General features: G+C 42.2%; 1 protein-coding gene across 2 annotated transcripts in view; it reads right to left on the bottom strand.

Moving 5' to 3' along the window:
- mid2 (midline 2) overlaps nt 1-17,803 on the bottom strand; it is a 171,782-nt gene that overhangs the window by 113,651 nt on the left and 40,328 nt on the right. For both annotated transcript variants that reach the window (XM_073486765.1, XM_073486763.1), the window contains exon 2: nt 10,512-10,570. The gene's annotated coding sequence lies outside the window, so the exon portion shown is untranslated. The remainder of the gene's footprint in view (nt 1-10,511; nt 10,571-17,803) is intronic.

Here is a 17,803-nt window from a genome sequence, read left to right as displayed (position 1 = left end):
ACAAGGCCTCTAATGTTATATTTTTTTACTTTACAGTGACTCAATGAGCTGCAGAGAAGGATTTAAAATGGCTCAAACAGGAGTGTGAAGAAAAAGACGTACAGGAACGAACCTTTTTTAGTTTTTCTGAACCAGACATGCAGTCAAGAGGGAGGGCAATCGGAGTTCACATCATTACTTATATTCATTCTTCTTCTATGCAGTGGTGAAGAAGTACAGGTACTTGTTCTTGGGTATTTCATTGTAATGCTACTTTTACTTCTATTTCGGTACATCTCAGAGGCAAATGTTATACTTGTTGTCCTTTTGACAGTTATTGTTACTGGTTACTTTTCAGATTACAATTTTCTTACCCTTCCTGTCCATTGAAAATGATGTGTCCCCTAATTTGGTGCTTGCAAATGTCTGTCATAAAATGGAGGATTAAGTGTTCCTTGATGAGTACTATTTAAGTCTAATAACCTATTTAAAAGCCCTCTTGGATTAGCTAAAAAATACATACAGGCTGTTGAAAAGGTCACTTATTAGAGCTACATGGTTCTCACAGGACAGCGATGCTACGAAACAAAAGATGATCTTATAGAATATGATGCATTACTTTAGATTAAGCCAGTGGTTCTCAAACTTTTTCACATAAAGGACTTCTAAACTGACCCCCATTTGAAGAAGATTTTGTCTCATCTGATAAGACTTTTGCATTTAGATGTTTCATTACAGAAAATGCATGAAAACCATGACCAGAATAGTCAAACACTACTTTTTGTTACTTATGGATGGAGTTACGGTGATGGAGGTCTCCTGACCCCACTTTGAGAGAACCATTCATCAACAAACTTTTGAGAACTTCTCTTATAGGACAGTCTGTATTTGCTAAACTACACATTTACAGAGATGGAAAATCACATTATTTGTTATGCAGCTGATGATGATTGTGATTTAATCTTCTGTTAATAAGATAAAACTGATGTAAACAAACTTGCGTGAAAAAACTGGATTAAAACTTCAGTCAATCTGAGAATGACAGCAGGCTTCAGTTTTTTGACGGGTGCTGTTTGCGCCTCACTTTTGATTACATTTGGATCAGGCCTTTGAAAGACACAAATTAAAGCGCTGCTTAGTATTGGTCAATTATGTAAAATGAGTATCTCACATCCCCTGGGTACCACAGGAGTCGTTTAGGATCGCAGACATCTGGAATTGGCTCACTCACCTTATCTCTGTCACAGTGGATCAATAGGTCCTACTAAGCACTTATGATTTCATTTCCCCTATTGCAAAGACCTTATGCTTCCTCTTAAGCATTCACTGCTAAAACCTGGGATTGTGCACACTGCATTAGTTGTAGCCTCAATAGCATTTTTTCTATGCATGAATAGCTCTACTGTTGAAAACGGAGTGGTTCTCAGACTATCAGGTGGCATGAAGGGAGGCTACACTAAGGACAGTTTCGATGACAAGATGACTGGAGGAGGAGTGCTCAACATGATGATCAGTCAGTGTGTCACACACACACACACACACACACACACACACACACACACACACACACACACACACACACAGTCACACACACCTTTTAAATGGCATTGGGTCCACCATAAAAAAAGTACATGTTATGACATAACCCACGACACAACTGCAGTGCATGCAAAACAAACAAAAACAACGAGAATGGCAGATTACCATCAAGTGAGCTGAAATAATTACTCGTGACACTGCTGTGTTGGAAAAAAAACCTAACTGGTGCAGAGAAGATGACACTACTGGTTGTTGGGGAACAAAGTGTGTGTATCCACACTGCTGCTGCTGCAGCAAAAGGCAGGCAACAGAGAACCTGATAGGAAGACATAAAGAGCAAAAACACGGAGGAGGCATATAGAGGAAATATGGGTCAGACAGAGAAAGACAGGGGAAGCTCAATGTAAACCAGAACGTGTAAACATGTACAGGCCTAATCTAATTATCCCTCATCCTCCTGGGCCTGTGATCAGATGCTTGATTAAAGCAGGAGATAAAAGACAAGAGGTAGAGGACATAGAGGTAGGAGGCAGGGGTAGGAGATACGGGCCGCTTCAAAAGATGGATTGAGTATCCTGGAGAGAAGAAATAAATAGAGATCGAGAGATAGTATGGATCAGGCAACATGTGCAGTCGAGACTCTACACAGTGTTTTGTATGCAAGGAGCTGTGCAGCACTCATTAACATAAACAGAGAGGGATGGCAAAATGAAAAAGTATCTGCAGCATATTAAAACAAACCGAGAGCTTAAATGAAATCGCATAGCGCATGAGGATAATACCTTCTCTGCAACACATGCTCATATGTGAGACCATTGAAAGTACGTGTGGGCTACTGTATGCGGATGTGAGTGTTAATCATGTAATTATAATTTCTTCTGTACAAATGACTATCAAAGAAATTCATGTTAAAACTGTCAAAATGATGCCTGTAAAACAACACCATTACTGCATAATGGGGACAAATAGCAAAAACCAATTTCAAGGAGACATATTATGCTCATTTTCAGGTTAATAATTTTATTTTGTGTAACCACCAGAAAAGTTTTTTAAGCATGTAACCCTATTCGAGTAGTAACCCAAAATGAAATTATGAATGCTCAAACAACACATTGGTTTCCTCATACCCCCTATATTCCCCCTCTGTCTGAAACGCTCTGTTTTAGCTCCTGTCTCTTTAAGGCCCCCCCCCCCCCCCCGAATACCCAGTCTTCTCTGATTCGTTAGCTCACACACGCCTGAGCCAATACCACTAACAACAAAAGAGCAACTGTGCTAAATCAGTTCTCAAAACTAGCCGCTAGGCATTAGTATTGCAAATGTGTGACATGGTGATTAAGTGTGATGTCACAAAGACACTGAATTAAGCGTGGGACTACTGATGAGGCGTTTCAGGAGCAGTGTTTTCTGTGGGAGAGTGGAGCATCTGTTGGTGCGGACTTTGACCTTTTTAACTTTCAAGATCTCTTACATAATAAATTAAACACTGAGGGAAAGGGGAAAAAAAATGAAAAAGCATAATAGGTCTCCTTTAAGCAAACCATGACCGCCTGTAATTGATAGCCTCTCATTTTCTACCATGCATATGCCAGGAATACAATGGTTGTAACCAAATCAGAGTCAAACTTGCACTTCATCCATCCCCTCTCACCTCTGAGAACATATTTATAACTTAAGATCAAAAGGCGCTAATCAGCACTTGTCAAGTTTGCCCTGTAATTTCCTGTAAGAAGAGAAGTGCCAACAAGAAAGTATCAACTGTAAAGTACAGTAGTAGTAGTAGTAGTAGTAGTAAAAAGATGATTTATGCAGGGATAAGCAACTGAAAACCCCCACAATCTTCCCCTGAATTTATTATTCATACGCAGCACTGATTGCATGTCCTACTCACTTTCTTCAAACTGCATAATTCTCGGTTCAGCAGCAAACGACCCCATGACTTTTTAAAAAGATGTCAGGTTAATCTGGGCTTTAAGGCTTCTTGTCTTGACATGCACATCGTACTGCACGTGCGGGGTTGTTCGTGAGAGAAAACCAGCAATAATTCTGCTTCGCCTGAACATTTCTCTTCCAGCTGCCCTGAGTTGTAAAGGTGTGGTCCTACCTAGTCACTTGGTCTTAAGGAGCTTTGACAGGAGGGCGTGAACAAAGATTGTCAAAATCAATAACTCGACAAATTAACTGCTGAATGGACTTTCTGGGAATGCACGGCAGTAGCCTGTTTGGTAGAATGATGTTTCAGGACAGCAGCACCATGACAGTAGCAAGGCTTTTCTTTTCTACCCTGACAGGCCAAACACTAATGTGAAACTTGTTGTTTGCTCATATGTTGTGTGCTGAAATCCTTAGGACTGACACTGATGCAATGGATAAGTACTCTAAACGCTCTGTAAGCATGCAACAGGATTGTTACTCGCTGCAACACTTCATTTCCCGCCATCTGTAGCCAGTTTCATTTCATTGTGCTACAGAAAAGGAAAGAGGGAGCAGCACAGATATGAGCTCAACAATGTATCTTTTATATTACACAGATTCTCTATCAGCTGAGACAGATTGCAGCAGAGGATATTAGCATGAGCGAGGATATGTTTTGTATAGTGCTACCTGGACTCAGAGATAGTGGTTTAAATGAAAGAAGGACTGGAAAAAAACAGCCGCTTGCATCCGTGTACAAACAACACGACTATCGACTTTCAGATTCTGAGCGTGCTAGTTTCTGGGTGGTGATGAATGGTTCAAACAAACACAGGACTTTCACCCAGGAGACCTGTGTTTGTGTACCGTTTGAAACCAAAAGTCAGTGTTGATGTATTCAACTTACATCTGTAACTTAAAAGGCGTAATATGAAAGATATGGCCAGAACAACAAGCCTCTGAATTCAACTTTCACTCTTTTACCACACTAAGACGAGGTTAACCGCCTCATTAACTCACCATGAAATGCACTTCATTTAAACTCCATGGAAACAAAATAAAACTCACCACAACAGTCTCGGCTTGTCTTTCCACAATCACCTCTGGTTGAAATAAAGTTCACCGAGTAGGATGTCAAAATATTCCAGCCCTATAAGCCAGTTTTGCCCACTGCAGATGTCCGAGTCATTCCTTCACCTCTCTCCTTTCCCCGCCTGCTGTGTCTTCTCGTCCCTGGAGTCAGAGCTGCTGTAAATCGCCTCTGTACTGTATCCCCTTGCTTCAAATTGGCATCGGTCGGTCTTGGAGGCTGTGCATGGCTAATAGGGCCCCTTAGCTGCACGGCTAACTGAGCTAACTAGCTGAAGGCAGCTAGTTGCTAATGCCAAAAACAGCTAATGCAAAGTCTACAGTGAGCAGCACTGAGTGAATACTCTGGTGATATGCTGCCCCCTATGTTATTGGAGCTCCAGTCAGCAGTTGGACGTATTTAACTTAAGTCACAGATGAAATGTCATCAAATGTCAAAGAACATCACTACTTGCTGACTCCATTCTTTCACTCATAAGCCATAAACTAGTCTAGTTGAGCAGACGAAGCTGTATGAATGATAAAAGAAATGCTGTTTGATCCCAGTTAGGCCCATTTCACTGTAATCTCACCAGAAACTATTGCAGCAGCAGAGCTTGTTAGAAACAATTCTCATTGGACTTTGGTCGACCTTTAAAACTACATTTAGTGTACAACTCAGACGCAACCCCAAAGTAGAAAATTTCCCTTGGTATTTACATTTTTAAATGAGTAGAAAATCGACACAAAAAAATTAAATCAAGTGCTCCCAGTTATTGGGTGCGGACCAGTAATGCGGTGGCATTTCACACTTGAGATATTTTCTCATACAGTTTGAGCAGACACCATGAAATAGCCTATAAAGGTGTTGTCAAAACAGGTGACTGTGGCCGGCTCTAAAACCTGCTTGCAGTGTTGTAAAAGTGCTGTTACGCTAACTGTAGCCACATTTAAGTGACAGCTTGACATCAGGTGTAGGCAAAAATGTTCTCCAGCCTTGTTCCGAGCTGCCCTTTCTTATCTTCTCTTTTATCTTCATCTCCTTTCCCCTTCCGCTTTTTGAAATGCTGACCTCCTCCTGTTTCCTCCACTTCTCCCCACAATCTATTCATTATACATAAACAGCACCTCAACCCTTTGAGTTCTTTCCTGCTGATTCTCTGATGCAGTGGTTCATTACCGTCTTCACACCTCCTCCTCTGCAGCTCTTCCTCTTGCTTATCGTCCAACTCGTTCTAGTTCCCTGGCCCGTCTTCCCCCTTTCATTCCCCTCTCCTCCTCCTCCTCATCATCACTCAGAGGAACAGCAGAGTTCTTCATCAAGCAGACGTCAGGCATCTGTCAGAGTCCAGGCCGGTCTCGGCGTGATTGATTTTTTTGCCCACCTGCGTCTTTCGTAATGACCAACTGTCAGTTGTTTTACTGCCCGCACTGCCTCCCCTCAGTATCTCCTGTCACCGCAGCATCGAGAGGCTAAATCTCTCAGCTCGGGCCTACGGTGCATTATCTAGCTTGTCTTCAGATAAGATTTATGCAGGTACACCGTAGAGCCTGCCCGTCCTCCCTCCAATCACAGAGGAGAACGCTATCGAGGATGGTTGTTTTAAGGAAACCAATCGTTTGCTTTCAAGCAGCACACACAATATCTCTTTTACGCTTAAAGTTTTCAATTATTCCCAGGCAATGACTTTTCTGACAGAAGCTAATAAATGGCTGTTTGGACTTGTAAGCGGGATGCTGTGTTTTGATTCGGTCAAGTAACGGCTTGTAAAACAGTTTGGGAGCTGAGGCAGCAGACTATTTTGAGTGGAATGAAATGGTAACTCTGGAGCTCTGCCACATAGCGGAGCACTGGCAAGACATATTTCCTTTTGTGGCAAGCCAGTATCATTTTAAGTAGGGGACTCAGCATGTCCTATTGATTGGTTTGAATTTAGAATTGATCCCCAAACAACATGCTTTAATACGTGAAACGTCTCAAAATGTGAAGATGTTTTCTCTTGACATCAAACTTCTCTTTTACAGAGACAAAATGTTGTGTATTGTATTGTTAATGTTACGTAATGTGTAATTTGTTTCGATGCGACGGAGCAGCTTGCTTACACTGGCGTGAACCGATAAAACAAAATCCAGACTAAAAATGAGAACATCAGTTCTGACTTGAATGGGCACTGAGGCTAAACAAGCCATTTAAATTTTACCTTGAGGGGATAAAGTTCAATGGATTTTGTTGAAGGCATAAGATGTTTCTTCTTCAACGAAACTCAGACCTCAGTGTGACTCCAAGACATCGGATGATGAAAAACATGTCAGGAACCCTTTCAAAAACTCCCTCATGTCCTGTGGCGGCCTCCAGACTGACTAAAAGAGGAGCTTCAAACTGGAAGCAGGGGCGCAGCACTTCCCCCTGGCTGCACTCACCTGGAAGCTGAGCTACTTTGATCATCCACAGAGGCCAGGTGCAACTTCCGGATCTGGAGTAAGGCACGCCTCAAGATCTCGCTCCTTACTTTCTGTGGCTGTTTGTCTCTTCCTTCACTCTTCTTCTCTTACTTCCCTCCTCAGTCTCCTTCCCATGCCCTCTTTCTCTCTATCTGCCTGGCAGGGACAACCGAGTGCCCATGGAGAGCAGGGATGCAGCAGAAGGCATCTTTGAAAGCGAGAGCTCTGGCTGCAAAAACCTTTCATCTGATGCTATACCTGGCCAAGGCAGGCTGCAGGGTAGCTCGGCTGTCAGGAGGCATACACCAGAGGAGGGATGAGACAAGAGGAGAGGAAGGGAAATGAAATGCAACGAGTGGGAAAGAGAAAAGGGCCAGACCAAACCCACCCTTCCCTCTCTAGTATGAATAATCTATTTATGCTTTTGCCAACCCCAGAACAGAGGGAGTAAATGAAGATGAGTGAGAAACAGACATCAGAGGAAAAGAAGGGAAGGGAGAAGCAGAAGTAGAGCAGAAAGATGAGAGACGGAAAGACCCTTGTGGCTCATAGAGGAGATCCAGTTTACAAAGCTCCTGCTGTTGCAGCTACTTGTGTCTCCTGCTTTCACCTAAAATATGCCCAAATCAGTCAGAAATCATTAAAGGAGACCTGTTGTGCTCTTTCAATTTTTTATAGGTTCTTGTGCATGTGAAAGATCTTGAAAGTTGAAAAGGTCAAAGTCCAGACCAACAAAAGTTCCTCTCTCCCACAGAAAACACTGCTCCTCAAACGCCTCGTCAGTAGCCCCGACTTTAACTCCATGACTTTGTGACATCACACTACGTCACTATGTCGCACATTTGCATAATTTATGCATAGCAGCTAGTTTGGCACGTGAGAATTGATTAAGCACAGCTGCTCTGTTGTTGTTAGAGGTGCTGGGTCAGGCATGTGTGAGCTGACCAATCAGAGCAGACTGGGTATTCGGGAAGAGGGGGCCTTAAAGAGACAGGAGCTAAAACAGAGTGTTTCAGACAGAGGGCATGTACACCTATTCTAGTAGTAACCAAAAACAAAATTATGAACCTGAAAATAAGCATAATATGTCTCCTTTATGTTGGGCATGTTGGTGTGACATGACTGAGCAATTTCTAAAATCTGAAAGCTGCTGTAAACACTAGGCTAAAGCATGGAAATGCACTAAGATGCATTCAAAGCCGATAATCATTGCTGCATGGAACATCACAACTTTGGCGGCGTTACTGTGTACATTATCTCAGCGGGCCACTGCTTGGCCTATTGCATCTGCTGCAGAGTGTGCCTCCTTGACAGGCAAAGACTGAGGACTTGGAAATTGTGTGATGTGTCTCGACAGGAGGCTGGCTGGAAGAAGGGAAAAGTAATGTATGTGTGTGTGTGTGAGTGCTTATGTGTATAAAATACCTCTCTCTCTCTAAAAAACAGGCTGCATGCTTCTTTTGGTAAGGCACATAATAACTCAAAACCCTCCCATTGACAGCGGCTGTCTATAGCCGTGAAGGACTGTGAGTTTGACAAATGGATTCTCTCACAGCCGTCTACCTGCGCACGTTCTGCATGGGAAAATCAGGGAGGAATGCTGCAAGGCAGGTCTGTCCTTAGCCCTAAATGCCATGTCTGGGAACGCAGACGAGGGTCATTACGGAGTCAGACCGTGTGCTTAAGACTGACAAAGTGTTGTTTATCTCAGTCACGGCCAGCCCTCTCGATTGTCTGTATCACACAACAGAAAAATGGAAATGCGTCGTTTAAGTCAGCAGGTATTTAAAGTGTAATCTGTTCCTGAGAGGCCATCGTTAAAAGCAAACAATGCTTGCCAATAGGCGGGAGCCTGGCTTCAATGACATTTAAATGTGCCTCAATCAAGCCTTTTTATCCTATTTTTTTCCCTCTCTGTCCCTCCTCCCTTTTGTATCAAAGACAACCTTGATCAAGTTCATATTAGATGTAAATGCTTCACATCAAACACAAACAGTGTAGCCATGGGAACCAAACCCCTCATTAAGAAAAATAGATTGTTTTTTTTAGTGTGTCTTTTGTTCTCCATTAAGTCTGACAAGCCTAAATGTGGCAACCACTGAATAGAAAGCACATCACTGAGAATTAATTAATGCATGAATTAAAGGCACAATATGCGGGAATTATGATTAAAAACATTTAAAAATTACCTTAAATTATCATCAGAATAGGTTTGATGTTATATCAAAGACGTCCATGTATTGTGTTGCAGAGACTTTTATAATAAAGTTAGCATGCTAACCAGCTAGCCCCGGCCTGTCCTGTCTCGTAACGGCTACTACAGTTAGCGGTTACTCATGTAAAATGCGGCTTTGTTTGGAATGACCTCAGATAGGTAGCCAATTCTTACATATTGCACCTTTATCTAACATTATGTCTATTACAGGATCACTTAATGATGGGATGAGACAAAATTTGAACCACCTGTGCCACCTGGAAACCTGCAGAGCTGCATCTGTAAGCAGCATCGAACTGATAAGATATCTTGTTTGCAATGGTAATAAAGTGCTTCTCTGGATTCTCTCTCTTTTGACCCATTTTTTTTGCAAAAAGAATCATATTCTTTTCGATAATAATTTATATACTGAAGTCTCTACAATGAGACATTACTAAGGTCAAAAAGTCTAGCTACCAGTGCTATGCTAATAGTTCAATCCATTGGAAGCTCTTCTTTACCATCACAGGATCGTAAACAACTGTTTACATGAGAGACCTGCCACCCACTCCGCCTGTATTCAGGAAAGTCAACACTCTTTTCCCACACAAACACAGGGAGCTTCGAGAGCGTGGTACTCATCCACTGGAGGAGGCAATGTGCTGTAAGCTGTTGTCAGGAGGATGTGCACGAGGGAAAAGCCAGTGGAGCAGCCTTAAAAGACAAGAGGCTGACGGGGCTCCAGACCTCAGCTATACAGTCCAACAAGTGCATTACGTTTCCGCTCAGTGGGGGGGCTGAGACGGCTGCCAGGCTCCATGTGAGGCAAGGTGGCAGCTTAACAAAGCAAACCATTTTAGACATGAATGAGGGTATTCACTGATTATACACATTGGTGTAAGCCAGTAATTTTAGTCTCAGCAGGTTTTGATGCATTACATTTGCCTTAAACATTGTGGGTTTGAGTCGTAATCATGATCCTCAGCCATCCTATCCTCTCTCTACTAATTCATCCTATCATTTTACACATCCTTCCTAATTTATACATGTAATTTACACCTATAATATAATCTAAAAAAAGAGCTGAAACTAGCATCTGTGGAAACAAAGTGTGCACCTTGCCACTCAATTCCCATAGATAGTCAAAATTCATTTGAGGCAGCACTTCTTCAACAAGAGAAAAAAAAAGAAAAGCAAGCATGGGCATAAATTAATAAAGAGGTATTGGTCTACAGTCTCCCACCACTTGGCTGGAATGGTAGAGAGGTGCTGACGGGGATGCAAGTTGGGGCTGGAGAGGGAGAATGGTGGGGAAGGATCCTGCAGAGTGGAGTTAAAAATAGAGCACGGAGTGGAGGAGGGGGAGGGGACGTACCTGTGGGCTCGGAGGCAGCCTAGTTAGCAACGAGCAGCACCACTGTGGACGACGATGGGCTGGAGAAGGAGACAGCGAGAGAGCGAGAGAGAGAGAGAGAGAGAGAGAGAGAGAGAGAGAGAGAGAGAGAGAGGGAGAGAGGGATGGAGACATATGAGAAAAGGATGAGGATAAAGTGAGCCGAAAACCAACCAGACGATGTATAATGAGCCGAAAGACAGAGAAGGGGAAGGGTTGGGTTGGAGGGGCGAGTTAATGAGAAAACAAGTCAGATTACCATGAAACTCCATGTTTGAGACGAAAACAGACAATAATTTCACAGTAGGCTGCAGCAATGACTAGCAATAGTCCGCGACAGATGCACATGCTGCACGTACAAACACACACACGCACGCACTTAGTGTTATATTGTTGATTCAAGAGGTGGGGATTCCATAAAAAAACAGCTAAGCCTATGGAGACAAAACAGCCATAAGAAATAACATATTTTGTCACGTCATGTTACTATGTGAGAACTAGTCATTCATAAAAAGACCTCCCACGTTATTTTGTTTGACTCCAATTTAAGATGAAGGCACTCTCATAGTCAATCGCTTCCTTGTTTATACAATATTTTTCACACCATGTTTCACTGTGTTCATTTAGCGGTCTGCTTCAGCGGTTTTCACCCTGTTTCCACCTGTAAATCCAAAAAAGTCTCAGCAAACTGTTTATAATTATATGGATGCCGTTATATTGTGTTGTGATTGAGATCCCGACCCACCATGCATCCTGGAAAGCGTTTTTTTTGCTTGTAATTGCATCACATAATGGCCATCAGTAAATAGTGGGGGCCTGTCTGGCTCTCACTCACGGAGAGGGATGCTTTTTTTTTTCCGGGGGGAAGTTCTCTGAAGGCTTGGTAGGGATGGCTGACTGGGAGGCGGTAACTTTTCCACATTAAATTAGCTGATTTTACGTTTTATATCAGTTACCAAAGATAAAATAGTGGAGGGCGACAAAGACATTCAGAGTTGACTGTTAATCCAGGCTCTAGCCACACAGACGCAGTATAAAACCTTTATCTTAAACATGGGAACTGCAGTCCACACTTCTGGATTCAACATTAGTGACAACTAGCTGTTAAAAAGAAAGAAAGAAATCAGCCTTTCATCTCAACAAACAATTCAGCTGCTTTGCATATCAGACACATGTTAAGCCAAGAGCAACAAAAGAAACCTTCAACACTTCCATTTCCAAAAATCTAGAGGGAATCATACACCGTTTCAAAGAATATCTTAGATTTTCTATTATGAATGACAGCAATTCATGTGAGATTTAGCCTCAGACATTAAATATTGTCACCAGAAGGCAGCCACACAGAGGCAACAGGAGGCAGCAACAAGAAGCCCCTCCGTGGACAATCAGTGCATTGTTTACTGGAGGGCCAGCCAGGTGCAGAGCTACTTTTCCGTCTGCGTTAAATAATCTGAGCGAACAGAACACATGGCCCATCATTTGGTTCCTAATAAGCTATTGTTCCCAGCCGGTTCAGGAGGGATTCCAGTGAGTCATCCACGACCGTCAGAGAGGAGGACTTGGCAAGAGGGACTGTGCCGAGCAGCTGCGTTGAAAATACCTCCAGATTTTAAAGCTTAATACCTGGATACTCGGGATTTTGTGGTCTTCGATAAAAGTGAAGAAAATGTTTGCTACACTTGAGGCTTTTTCTGCTTGTGCATATCAAAGTCTTGGCTGCTTGGACATTACTTGGATCCTGTGAAATTGTTGATGTAATCCACATTTTCTAAAGCCTCAACAGCCTGAATTCAGTTAAAAGAAAAACAAAGGCAACATGATAAAATCAACAGCAGTCACCTGTCTGGTTTATCAAAATATGGCTGCTTTGTTAAAATATTAAAGTTATTTATTATTTATGACTCACCATGCTGAGTTCTGAATTGATTTTACGGTCTCTGGCACTGAAATAATGAGAATCACAGTTACAAGCTAACAATAAACTAACAATAAACCGAGTACACTTGTGTGATCACTTAATTCACGTTTTACAATTAGGTTTATTTGCTGCGCACTGAATAATGAATTATGCTTATAAATCACTCTCAAAGCATTCATTAATTTTCAGTACAGCCCATTATTTAGTATATTAACTAATTCACATGAGGTGTGCTTACAAAGCCATGGTTAATTATGGAAAAAAGTGGCTGCATGCTGCCGATCTCCCCTCCCGCTGTCGTCCGCCATCACTGTCTCCTCATCACTGATGTGCATCTACGTGCCACAATTCACCGTAATGACTGCCTAATAAGAGACAATGAGAGGAGAATGGGCCTGTCAATGGGCGGTGCAACAAGTTTTCATCTCCTCTGAATGCCAAGTAAGTGAGTAGCCACCACAGAAATAGAAAGAGAGGCAAAACCTTTGAATTCAAATCCATTTTACCCACTTTCAGTTCACTTAAACATCACGTAACATCTGCAGAGACATACTTACTGTGAAAGGAAGCCAATTTGAATAGCAATGAAAAAACGCCTACCAAAAACATTCAAATATACAATATGTATCTCTTATGAAAAATGTGTGTATTCAACTGTTAATTCATTCTAACAATGTTTTATCAGTGTTTTTTTTTAATGATAAATAGTAATAATTTAAGCTGCACTCATTTTCTCTCAGTCTTGATGTCAGTGACTGTTACCGTCTAATGTCCAAATGTAAATGTGAGATTAGTGTCTATGCCAGCACAAATTACTCATTCTCTCCGATAAATAATGATCACAGCTAATAGTCTATTTTAGCTGCAATATCAATTAGCAGTCATAAAAAGAAAATGTGATGACCCAGTACTGAACAACAAATCTTAAAGTGTTGCACAGATGACATGGATTAAGTATACAGTATGTTGGTGACAGCATATAGTACAGTTTTAATTTGCCTGTGAGAATTACGACCGATGTCCTTTTTTAATGACTAAATGACAATTTTCTTCACAGTTTAATAATAAAAATTATAAGAAGAAACTGTTAAAAATGGTCTTATGTCAAAATAAAGCGATGAGATCAAGTGACAATGTGATGTTCTACTATATCAGATTCACATGAGATATCCATTACCTTACTTTCACATCAGGAGATGGAGGCGACTGTGGTGGAGTTACTGGCGACAAGGCCGCCAAACTGGTGACCACAGTTTGAGTCAGCGTTTCGGGGGCCAAGTGGTTTTGTGCCTAAACCTAACCAACTCATCTGCGGTTTTGCAGAAACGTACTTTGCTACGATTTTTTTCTGGAGATTCGGTTGGAATACTTTTCAATTAAAAGTCAACAGTAAAATTTCAGGTCCTTTGCAGAGCAGCCAATATGCACCTGTGCTGATGCGAGGAAAAACCCCATCACCACCTCCCTCAACAGACCAGAAGAAAAGTTTTAATAGGGGTAATGCCTGTGATCACTGATGCCAGAATTTTCACAAATATATGTGGCTAAGGAGTTATATTTAGACCAATCATTGGTGAAAGTGACAAGGTCACAGTCATTCTCCGGGAGCTGCAGAAAGGCATTTTGGCAGATGTAGAGACAAAAACAGATATAAGCAGACAAGACGTGAAATGAAATCAGAAGCCTAGTTACATCACCGTGCACACATCAAAGACTGCCATCACAGAAACGTCAGCACTAGGCCCAGGTTAAATGGGTTGGTTCTTCAACGAGATAACAAAATGATTTATGAGAAGTCCTCTCTACTACACAACCTATACGATGATTTATATCTAACATTACATTAACTACATCCTGTAGTGCATCACCGATTCATGACTTCCATCCAATTTACACATTTTATCTGTGGCAAGGTTGCAATGGCAGCAGGTATGCAACGTCCTTCTTCCCAGGAACGTCTTCCAGCTCCTCCTGGGGGATCCTTAGACATCCCCAAACATGATGAGATATATAATTCCTCTAGTGTGTTCTGGCTCTACTGCAGGGCTTCTAACAGTTGGACGTGCCAGGAAAACCATCCAAAGGGCACCCAAGAGGCATCCTTATAATTTTTTGATATGAAAGATCAGCAGCTTTACTCCGAGCTCATTCCGGATGTCTGAACTCCTTGCCCTTTCTCTCAGGGTGAGCCCTGCCACTCCACAGAGGAAATTAATTTCTTCTGCTTGTTTCTTTTGGTCATTACCCAAAGCTCATGACCACTGGTCAGGGAGGGAAGGTAGACTGAACTGTAAATTGAGGGCTCTGTGTACTGACTCAACTTCCTTGTCACCATATAGATAAACATCGCCCAAATTGCTGGAGCAATCCACTGCTTTCCAGCGGAAAACCATGACCCAAGACTCGGAGGTGCTCACTCCCAACTCAAATGCTTTGCATGTGGCTGCAAACTGACCCAGTGTGCGCTGAAGGTCATGGCCTGATAATACAGAACCACATCATCTGCAAAGAGCAGAGTGAGCAAAGTGATTCTGAGGTCCCCAAACTTGGCACTCTCCACGCTGCTAGCTTGTTTACATTTGTAGTAACTTGCCATTTTCAGCGTGTAGGTTGCTAACTTGGAGGTTGTTGTTGTTTCCTGTAGCGACAAGGAATACTGAAAACTGTAATATACAAATAGCGGAAGGGAAGAGAACGCAGCTTGAAATAGGTGCCCAATTGCAGGCTTATACCAACATCCTCTGAGTCAGAGTAGGACAGAAAGACTGGTAGCAATGCCCCAGACTGCCAAACGGCCACAGCAACCACCAAAAGAACACGGGGAAATGGTCATAATGGATATATTGGTTACATCTTACTAACAGTGGCGCCCCAGGTGTTTTGTAGGGGTGACCAGAAGAGACCACTGGCCAAAACCAAAAGCCATAATTGGGTTAGAGTTATCTGGGGAAGGGGTCGGGCGTGACACAATGATGGACTTTCAAAAGCGACAGGCTAGTTATGCATGCATACTTTTCTGTCCCATTAACTATTGGGGAAAAAATATACATTATCAATTTGAATGAATGGCACCTAAAGTAAAATATAGTTTCAGTGTAGCCGTGTCCCCTCCTGGCCACGCCTTGGTGGCGTCACTGCTCACTTACAATCTAAAATGTGGATGTATCCTTTAATTTTTACAATGCTGTTACAAAAGGAAGCTCTTTACTCTGAGTGGAACATTCAGATCCTCTGAATAGAAACAGGTGTGGTGGTGAAAACCCGGGGTCAGCACATTCATACAAGGCTGGTGATGCCAAAGAGGTCCCTCTCGCTTAAAAGGAAAAATACTGCCTGTAACTAGGAAAAAGGTTTGTCATCAGCCTGTGAAAAGAATTACAACATGCTATCCTTACTCGGTCACCACTCCCTTCTTCCACCTGCGTTTCTCTTCCTCTTTCACTTTATTTTTAAGCTGTTGCAAAAAAATGTGGTATCAGTCTGCAATTCTTTTCCTGCGTGAGTCATAAAAGGTAGACAATCAGCAGGACACAGAGAGAAAAATATTCAACTTGTGAATATAAATAACTCAGGAATTCTGCCCCTCTTTCACAGGTCCTCTGGGAAGAAACAGTGATTTTACCTTGATGAGATTACCCTGTTAAAATCCAGACATCTCATTTCAGCTTGTTGATATATTTGCTTCTGCCACTTTGCCTGCCGAAAAAATCTGATCGACAAAAGTGGGTGATTGTGATAATTGAAGATGCAGCATGAGTCAAAACGGGAAGGGATTCATGTGGATAAAAGCACAGATGCAATAATTGAGCCGGTAAAATAAATCCCCTTTTTCTTCGACACTTGTTTTGTGTTTTTCAGTCATTTGTCCACAGTTTACACTCCAATTTCACTAGTAGTCGGGCAGAAGCACTGCGTCAAAAGGAGAACGCTAAATTAGTTTCAGAAAATTGATGGTTTTTTTTCACATTAGCTGCCGATTATTGAGAGAAAATAAAGCTAACCTTGTGTGAGCAACATGTGTCGAGCAGCAACGGGCCTTTGATGTGGATAAAAGGCCTCTTTCAAGACCCACAAACTGGTCTGGCAAACAGATAAGACGTCACCATAAAATCTCAAGAGGGTGTTTGTGAATTAGGTCTCTTTGACCCTGATCCTGTGGGCATGTCAACATTTTTATCAAGGCCTGTCAGGTGTATTCAAAAAGTCCATCGTGGAGGCATGTCTGAAAGGATTAAACACAAACAGACCCAACTGAATTTACAACATTGTTATTGATTTATATCCCTGATTGTGTGTTATACAGTATATTTATTTCCATCTTGACTCTTGTTAACTCTTGTTCTTTACCCACAACCACAGTTTCCACTGGGATTCACCCAGTACAACCACAGTCCTCTACTGTACCGCACAAATCTCACAAATGCACCTCGATATAAGCCTTCCTTCACTTTTCCTGCCCACATTATTCTAGCAGGTCTTCAGGCTGAAGGTGACAACTTTCTGGTCGCAAACCCACTTAATACCCGACAAATACCATTAGATATTCCACCAACACCCTATCCATCTTGATCATATTAAAATGTCTACCTTTTCTCGGCCATCACAAATCAACTATTAATATGCCAAAAGGGAGAATCACACGCAGATGAATGTCAGTGGTGTAATATCCACAGGCTAATGAGTTTTGAACGCCGCTGACACTGTTTGGCTGAAATAAAACAAAAAGGACAAGAGTGATGACTAGTTCACTATATTCAATTATCCTGCCCGCACAGAGGCCATCGCCGTGCTCGGTCAACTCATTCATTTTCAAATAAAGAGAGTAAATTAACTGTCAAGGCTTTGATGGAACAGAGCACGGCAAAAGCTACAAACATTATCAATATTCCTCAAGATAAGCACTCGTGCAAGTTCACCGCCAACTTCACATGCGGTTGAGGATAATGCAAGAAACCAGATCGCTGCCTCGTTGTTTTGCGTTACACAAAAGAGGAGCTGGAAATAGTTCTGGTGGGAACTCTGTTGAGAAGAACGAAACTTTTTTCAAGTCTTGAGGCGACCATTTTATGAGAGGGAGAGGGCGTTGGTTGCCTCTTCCAAAATTAGCTCAGCACACACACTCACTCACACACACACACACACACACACACACACACACACACACACACACACACACACACACAGATCTCTGCTCATTATCAGCTACACCACAACACACAGGAGTCACTTTGTACCGCCAGGGAAACTCACACATCCCCGCCGCGTTTCCTGGTATGACCTCACTCGCAGCAGAATACAAACGTTGCACGTCAACCATCAGCGTTTTTCCCAGCATGAGGAAAGCAATCAACAGGAC

The sequence above is a fragment of the Pagrus major genome, chromosome 18 (assembly GCF_040436345.1).
Source record: "Pagrus major chromosome 18, Pma_NU_1.0".
In the NCBI taxonomy this organism is placed as follows: Eukaryota; Metazoa; Chordata; class Actinopteri; order Spariformes; family Sparidae; genus Pagrus; species Pagrus major.
The sequence above is the reverse complement of the archived record's forward strand: the minus strand, read 5'-3'. Positions and strand labels throughout refer to the sequence as shown.